Raw genomic sequence first — 9,730 nt, forward strand, 5'->3', positions numbered from 1 at the left:
ATATACGAATCCGTTCACCACAGAATAACCATTATCATTCAATTTCATATTTGGATTTTGACTTATCAAGATCCAACAAGTGGCATAATGAAGAAAACATTGAACAAAATAAAATTTGTTAGAAACAAACGAATTAACTATGAGAAAAATTTTGTTAATTATCCACGCTAACTGTTTCCAGCTAACTGTTCCTAGCTAACTGATTTCATTTTATTTATCGCAGTTTATTTATCCCAATTTAATTATCGCAAGTTTATTTATTGTCATTTAATTTCTGTTATTTACTTTACGCACTTTATTTATCGTCATTTAATTTCTGTTATTTATTTTACGCACTTTAAATATCGAGACACGTATACAAGGTTTTGACATATCATATCGAAGCATCTATATATATTATTTGGAATAACCATAGACACTCTATATGCAGTAATGCTTGAGTTAGCTATACAGAGTTGAGGTTGATTCTACAATAATATATATACTTTGAATTGTGATCGAGTCTGAGACATGTACACGGATCACGATACGTATTAATTAATTCGAATATTATATATTAAGCTATATATGAATTATTGGACTGTTAACTGTGGATTATCAACTGTGGACTACTAACATTGGATAATTAAAATGAATTTAAATACTTATTATAACATATGAAACTAAACAAATCTTCAAGTTTGCCACTTGATTTCATCTTAAACCTCATTTGTATCTCGACGATTACAATCTGCGTTCAAAACTTTCATGATTCTTGAAAACACCTCAATCGAGAGGATGAACCAACCGCACTTCATCTACGGAAGAAAAGATTGATGCATATAATTATACGTCTGAAAACACTCAGAACATGAGTAAACATTTAACACATATCTGTGCTAGCTCCTTTGGCATTGTTATTACCGAAAATAACTTTGCAATCCCTTTTCAAATTAGCCAATTTTGTCACAGCTCCAGCAAGTCAACTTCTACTCTTCGTTCGAAAACAACCTTATTATAACCTTGATATATATGCGTGCTCTATTATCATACCCGGGGAACCTTTTATATTCCACCATACTACCATCAGAGTTTAATCATCTAAAAACACAATTCTCCTGAAAACACCTCGGATTGATAACCGACGATTCAGATATGGCTGCATTAAATGCAGACGAAATAGTAAATTTGTATATGGCCTAAATGGCCAAAAGTTTGATGATAAAGAATGGAGTGTTGGGAACGCTCGATAGAAAATTTGGTACTGAAAAATGGATTGAGCTAACCATGAAGGAGACCAAGGACAAATACAAGGACCAAACCCTATATTCAAAGAATCCAGGTAATTCTGGATCCGACGAAATCTTTAGAGAATATCCTGCTACAAAGTCATGTTAAAATCTTATGGAAAAATTTTCCTTATCAACTTTCGAACTTAGAAATTCCAAAATATCATCGTAAATATCTTCGATACTTCTGAAGATATTTTCGTAAATATTCTCGTCCGAAATTATATACCTCTTCGTGCTATCTGTAATACATTATATTGGAAATTTCTGTAAAATCGAAGTATAAACTATGAATAAATTCTGAAGTAGTGTTGGGAACTGAAGCATGAGTTAGGATAATATAATGACACTTGATCAACGTGATTATATTACTGTAAGTCATGCTGAGTTTCTAATGGAACGTGATGATTCACAGACCTTACCGTTATCATGTGCCATGTTACACGATTCTCACATTCTATCTAATCTTCAAAACATATAGAGAGCATATCTTCTTGATAGTTCTATCTTTTCTCTTGAATTCTGGTAATTTAACCAATCAAGATCGTACTATTACAATCCCACTCTTAGAACATTAGCCATGTTCATTCAAAACTTCATAACTACGAATACTGGATCATTATTCGCTTGACTTAAAGTCGGGAAGAGAAAATAAAGGTATGGAACTTCAAAATAATAAGGAAATGAAGGGAGTGGATTTATAGTAAAATATCCGACAGAACAATCGAAAACAGATTATTACATTTAGTCAAAGAAAATATTAATTTCCTTATTCGCCGAAGAATCAAATCTTTTAGATTTCTAAGATTTTCTTTAAATTCCTTGAATTCCAGAATTCAACCATGACTAGTCAAAAGTTATGATGAAACTTCTCTTTCTCATTTCACTATTTAGTGATAGTTTCATTCGTACTCTTCAAGTAATCGAATTGTCTTATTCATATTACTCTATAGTAATAAAACTCTATTTATCGACTCATATTCGTCATGAAAACATTTTTATTGTTAGTCATGACGACCTCACTCAAATTTCGGGACGAAATTTCTTTAACGGGTAGGTACTGTGACGACCCGGGAATTTCCGATCAAACTTAAACTTTAATTCTAATTTAATTTCGACATGAGAAGCATAGTCTATTTAATTGAATATCAAAATGTTAAACTGTTGTTATACATTCAATTTGACATTTGACCATTCCCGACGATTCACGAACAATCGCGTGTAAATAAATATGTAATTATATATATATATATATATATATATATATATATATATATATATATATATATATATATATATATATATATATATATATATATATATATATATATATATATATATATATATATATATATATAAAATAAATAAATAAATAAATAAATAAATATATGTGTACAATTAATATTTTAAATTATTAAAGTACGCTTAATCAATTGAAATTAAAAATGTAAAATAATATTTAAGATAATAAAGATACTATAAAAATGAATATATAAATATATATATATATATATATATATATATATATATATATATATATATATATATATATGTATATATATATATATATTAAATGAATATATATACGAATTCTATCAGTAGCTATTATATGGTTACATTTATAAAATAAATAAATATTAACTATTCAATATATGCATTCATATAATAAATGTTATAATTATTAAATATTTTAAAATTAATAAATGTAAATACAAGTTTAAGTATAGTTGTTAAATTATTATCATTAATAATATTAATACTAAAATCAGTATTAGTAATATTATTATGTAATGCATAATATGAGATTTGATACGATTGATTTATTATATTATTATTATTATTATTATTAACATTAATGTTATCATTGTTAATATCATTATTATTAAAACCGGTAGTAAAATTTTAATTAGTTATTATTATGATATTAGTATTATTATTCCTATTTCTATTATTATTATTAGTAAATTATTACTTTTATTATCATATTAAGTGTAATATTAATACAATTATATAAAAAGATTAATTATAAGATATGATTACTGAAATATATACATACAGTTATATATGTATACCTATATATATACAGGTTACCTATATATATAAGAAATGATATATATAAAAACTATAAAAACAGATTTATATATATATATATATATATATATATATATATATATATATATATATATATATATATATATATATATATATATATATATATAATTACGCATACTGATATATATATATACAATTAAAATACCTACATAATTATCTAAATTATTTATTCTGTTTCCTCTCGTTATCAAGCTGAGATGTAAATTGTTTTATAATCACAAAACTGGTACGATCAAATCCCTAATGGTCCTAGTAGCAAACAATTTCTGTAATGGTCGATTGGATTTTTCTGAATGTCTTTTGATTCGATTAAATTGGTCGTACCAATTAAGCTAACAAACAAAATGTGAATTGCGTTACTTTAGCTGTGATTATAACTGTTAGCATTTATATGACACCTTACTTGTGCAATTCATATTAAAACAGAAAAATCAAGACACAATTTGAAGAACACGCACAAAACCTCTGTTCATGAACAATTTTTCAAATACTTTGAATTCGAATGAAATCTAAAAATCGTTAAATGCAGTTATGTTGCGAATCTTCTTTTTAAACGATCTGGAAAGTTTCCAATCCCAATTTTTAGTATCGATTTCAAATTTGTTGAGTCAAACCAATTTCTAAAAAGTCAACAATTTATGTTCATCACAAAATTTGATTTCAGTTTGATGTTATTTTTTCAATTGAGTGTACTGAAAGATTATACGAACCATTTAGAAACTAATTCATGTTGTGATGTTTGTCTAACAAGCTTTCAAAATTGAAATCACAATTTATTTATTTTTTTTTAAAAACGCGACGGCAGTAGCAGTGCAGGTTATACATTTTTTTTATTTTTTTTTCTATTTTAATTGATTTTAATCCATCTCTAATTAGTTCAGTATCGTTTATAAATCCTAAATAATTAATAAGAAACATTTTTTATTAGTGGTATCGAACTCTGGGTCGATTTAGATGTAGGGAAGAAGGAAGTGGGAAACAGAAAAGAAACAACGAATAAATATAATTGAATCGTAATATTAAACAGAAAATTGAAATTGGTCGAGTGGCTTGAGGGGTGTTCGGGGTAGCGAGAGGTCGTGGGTTCAAGTCCCGTCGGGAGCACTTCTTTTTGTTACAGCAGCCTTTAAAGGGTATAAACTTTATATATATATATATATATATATATATATATATATATATATATTATGATTACTATTGTTATGTAATTATTATTATTATTATTATCATTATTATTATTACTACTATCATTATTATTACTAATACAAGTAGTAAATATAATTTATTACTAATACGATTATAATTACAATGATGATATATATTGTTATTACTAAAATTAATATCATTACTAATATGTGTGTTATTATTATTAACATGTTTAGGATTATTATTATCATTATTAACGATATCATTATTATTATTAATATTATCATTATTAATTAAGTTATTATTATTAGTAACTCATTAATATCAAAACTTTCATTTTTAACAAATAAATATTTTTATACAAAATATATTTAGTACATATACTATAACGATATTAACATCTCATATAACTACATATTAACATTATATAGATAAATATATATTTTTATCATGTATAAACCCTAAAATAAATTGTTATATTAGCTATATAAAATATATAAACTAATTATATTAAATTTATCTATATCTATATAACATATGAGATAACAAGTATATTATTAATAATAATATATATAAACTTGTTCGATTACGATTATATGTTTTAATAGATATACAAAAGATATAGGTTCGTGAATCCGAGGCCAACCCTGCATTGTTCAATATAGTCATATGTATTTTTACTACAAAATACATTAGGTGAGTTTCATTACTCCCTTTTTAAATGCTTTTGCAATATATATTTTTGGGACTGAGAATACATGCGCTTTTATAAATGTTTTACGAAATAGATACAAGTAATCGAAACTACATTATATGGTTGAATGATCGAAGCCGAATATGGCCATTTTGCTTGGTAACCTAAGAATTAGTAAACCAGTCTACTAATTGACGCGAATTCTAAAGATAGATCTATTGGGCCTAACAAACCCAATCCGTTGTAGCGGATGCTTTAGTACTTCGATATTGTTTTATCATGTCTGATGGATGTCCCGGAATGATGGGGATATTCTTATATGCATCTTGTTAATGTCGATTACCAGGTGTTCAATCCATATGAATGATTTTTGTCTCTATGCATGGGACGTATATTTATGAGAAATGAAAATGAAAATCTTGTGGTCTATTAAAATGATGAAAATGATCGATTATGATAAACTAATGAACTCACCAACCTTTTGGTTGACACTTTAAAGCATGTTTATTCTCGGGTATGAAAGAAATCTTCCGCTGTGCATCAACTCATTTTAAGGATATTACTTGGAGTCATTCATGGCATATTTTGAAAGACTTTGCATTCGAGTCGTTGAGTTCATCAAGATTATTATTAAGTCAATTATAGTTGGTTGTATTAAGAAATGGTATGCATGCTGTCAACCTTCGATGTAAAGAAAGTTTGTCTTTTAAAAAAGAATGCAATGTTTGTAAAATGTATCATATAGAGGTCAAGTACCTCGCGATGTAACCAAATGTTGATGACTTCGTCCAGATGGATTAGGACGGGTCATGAAAATGCCGAGGTTCGTGGATTTCCTGCTGATTTTAGAGATGACTTTTCTAGATTTTTCGTCAACCTACAGCTGGTCTGGATGACAACTTCCTGACCTAATTCAAGAAGCGCGTGTCTCTTAAAAAAGACTTTACTTCTTTTTAATGATGGAATTGATTCATCGTGTAGATCCATCTTTCTTTCAAATGTATTACAATAAACGGGTAAAATAGTTAATTTAATCCAAAACAGAAGTACCTGTAATAATCTTGTATAAAAATATGTGATATCTATTTTAAAGAACTTGGTAATTTCTTACCACACTTAGCTTTTATTTTATTTCTTTCTTTGCCTTTTTATTCTCTTCTATTCCATTTTAAATGAATTCAAGCGTTTTTGGTTGTTTCTCAATTTATGTCCTTTCTGAGGTAACAATAATTTCGGTATTATCACCTAGTTTTATCGTTCATAAATATGTATAAACATGATTTTGAGTTCATTTAGTTGAAATTTTTTCAAATTTTCACAAAATTTTGCAATTAAACTAAGTGTAAACCCGAGAAAATTTATAACCCTTCCCCACACTTGAGATCATGCAATGCCTTCATTTGCATGAAATCGGACTATAATTATAAATTCGTGAGGGTGATTAGTGTAGAAAAGTGATTAAAAATACTGAGTTTGCAAACATATTTTTTTATATCTCATTTTATATTTTACGTCTTGCTGTAAAAATTAATAGCTTTTGCTGAACTTAATGTCAGTCTTTGAAAGTGCATTGTTTTATCCTGTTTTGTATATAACATAAAATACAAACATATATATACATATTTTTGAAGTTTGGTATATAACCCCACGTTCATATAATATTTTTGGCATACTTTAGATCAATAATATTAATATAATGATAACAAAATTTTTCGCCCCGTCCTTGGGTAAAACAATTTCGGTTCTATGACCTAGTGTTTAACTCACGACAAATTTTAGAAATCATTTTTTTAAAACTTTGTTTTTAAATTCACATAAAACTTAAATTTTTTAAAAAAAAAATACATATTAATTTAATACAAAACCTACAAAACAAAAAATTCAGAATGGGGGAAGAAAACTAGTTCTTTAGTGTCTGCTAGTGGAAAAGACCAATCAGATTCCATTCTCGGAACTACACGAGAACAGAACAAATAACTCTAGACAACATTATTTCTTAGAACATTTGAATCTCCCCACACTTAAGTAGCTGTGGTGTCAAAATTGTGATTAACTTCATTTTCAATTTCTTTTGGACCATAATCAACTTGCATATTTGTGACTTTTGCTTTAAGCCATTGGTCGGATTCTTGTGTAATATCCACAAATTCAACTAATTTTGCCTTTTCTTTAGGCGATATATTGGATACTAACCGGTTACATAACTTATAGTTCCCCTTGGTTCTAGCATCGCGAATCCGTTTAATAAGTTTCTTCATTGAACTGTTAATAACGGGGTCATTTAATTTCGTATCAACAACGGGGTTCTTTGTTATCAGGTCATCATTAGGCGTTACTTCATCTTCTCCACACTTAGCGTTTTATTATTGTTAAGCACTACTGTTGAAGTTGGTAAAACAATATGGTTCTTACCAATCGTTTTTATTGGTTCAACGATTTTGGTTGGTGGAGATTTAGACTTTCGAATCACAAAGGTGACCGATTTTTCACCATCACTAAGTGTCATTCTACCCTCTCTTACATCAAATAACGCCCCGGTGGACGCTAAGAATGGTCGACCTAAAATTAGAGGAATGTTTGAGTCCTCTTCTATGTCAATGACAATAAATTCGACTCGAAAGGTTAAATTACCTACTTGAACGGGTAGGTTGTCAGCAATTTCAACTGGGTGCTTAATGGTTTGATCAAAGTCGAACACCCATTTCTGTTGGACTTAACTCACCTACACCTAATCTCTTATATAATGAAAGAGGCATAACACTTATACTCGCACCTAAATCTGCTAGTGCATCATACATGACACAATCACTAAGTAGACAAGGAATAATAAATTCACCCGGATTACCTAACCTGGGTGGAGGTTTTGGTGGAACTATCTTCTTCGGGTTTATTTTTACGGTTTTTGTTTCTTGCACTTTCTTATTCTTCTTCTTTTTTCCTAAGGTATCACAAATTTTATTACCTATCATTTGCTCATACTCAACTCCTTTTCTTTGAAACGGGATGGGTGGTCTGTATGGTGCCACAACTGGATTTTCATACTCGGGTGGTGGTGGTGGTGTAACTTCTTCATTGTTACTCACATCTAAAATCTTCCCATCTTCTGGTGTTAGTTTTTCAGAATTTGTTGACACCATATTAACATTCCCATTCTGAGGATTTACTTCAGTATCACTCGGTAGCTTTCCTTATTCCTTCTCACTCATCATGCTAGCAAGAGTACCTACGTGTTTTTCTAGGTTCAAAATGGAAGCTTGTTGAGTTCTAAATGATTGATCAAACCTCTCATTCATTTGGGTTTGAGTTGCAATAAATTGTGTTTGAGATTCAACTATTTTTTGTACCATTTCTTCCAGATTTGACTTTTTCTCTTCGGTTTGTTGTGGTGGTTTATACAAGCTAGGTCTTTGTTGATTGAAAGTGTTGTTTTGAGTTGGTTGGTTATTCGAACTTTGTTGGTTGTACGAGTTATTGTTGGGTCCATTTGGATTGTAAAGAATGTTTTTATTTCGATTGAAGTTTGGCCTTGGCAGTTGATAATTATTTTGATAATTATTTCCTGGCCTTTTGTTCATGTAGGAAACATTCTCACATTGTTCCATCGTTTGCTCGATGTGACAATATTTCGTTAAGTGTGGTCCACCGTATTGCTCACAACTTATTCGTATTACGTGAATATCTTTATTCATCTTTTCCATTCGTCTTTCGAAAGCATCTATTCTTGCGGAAACAGAATCAAAGTCATGGCTAGAATCGGCTCTAGCCGCTTTAGATGAATGAAATATATCTTTTTCCTGATGCCACTCTTGTGAATGGGAGGCTGTGTTATCAATTATCTTGTGAGCTTCAGTTGCGGTTTTCTTCATAATGAAACCACCAGCTGCTGTGTCGATGTATTTTCGTGTGGCGATGTCGACTCCTTTGTAAAATATTTGAACTATTTGATAAGTATCTAGACCATTTTGAGGACATCCTCTCAACATTTTTCCGAATCTTGTCCATGCCTCATATAACGTTTCATTTGGCTTTTGTACGAACGTGGCAATTTCTCCTTGAAGTCTCACGGCTTTAGATGCCGGAAAGAATCTTTTAAGAAACTTCTCAACTAAAACATCCCATGTGTCAATCGCTCCTTTAGGTAACGATTCTAACCAATCTTTGGCTTCTCCCTTTAAAGTCCAGGGGAACAACATAAGATAAATAGTTTCATCCTCAACTTCTCGGATTTTAAATAGATTACAAATCCTATTAAAAGTTCAAAGATGTTCAATTGGATCTTCTTTTGATGTACCACTGAATTGGCATTGATTAGTAACCATGTGTAGGATTTGAAAATATGGCGCATTAACATCTGGCTTAATAATGGCGTGACCTTGGCCCGTGCGTGTGGCTCTCATTCGGTCTTCCATACTTTGAGGTTTCATTTCTGCCATATCTGAATTTGTTGAATTCGAATCACTAGAAGATTCTGATTTAACGGTTTGTGGTTCAGGAGGAATGATTAGTGGTT

General features: G+C 29.4%; 1 non-coding gene across 1 annotated transcript; it reads left to right on the top strand.

Moving 5' to 3' along the window:
• The first annotated feature begins 9,174 nt into the window (after positions 1 to 9,174).
• On the top strand, positions 9,175 to 9,281 carry LOC139850830 (small nucleolar RNA R71). The gene has a single exon (XR_011760208.1). It is a non-coding gene; the product is annotated as a small nucleolar RNA R71 (small nucleolar RNA).
• The last annotated feature ends 449 nt before the right edge of the window (positions 9,282 to 9,730 follow it).

Source organism: Rutidosis leptorrhynchoides, chromosome 5, assembly GCF_046630445.1.
Source record: "Rutidosis leptorrhynchoides isolate AG116_Rl617_1_P2 chromosome 5, CSIRO_AGI_Rlap_v1, whole genome shotgun sequence".
NCBI lineage: Eukaryota > Viridiplantae > Streptophyta > Magnoliopsida > Asterales > Asteraceae > Rutidosis > Rutidosis leptorrhynchoides.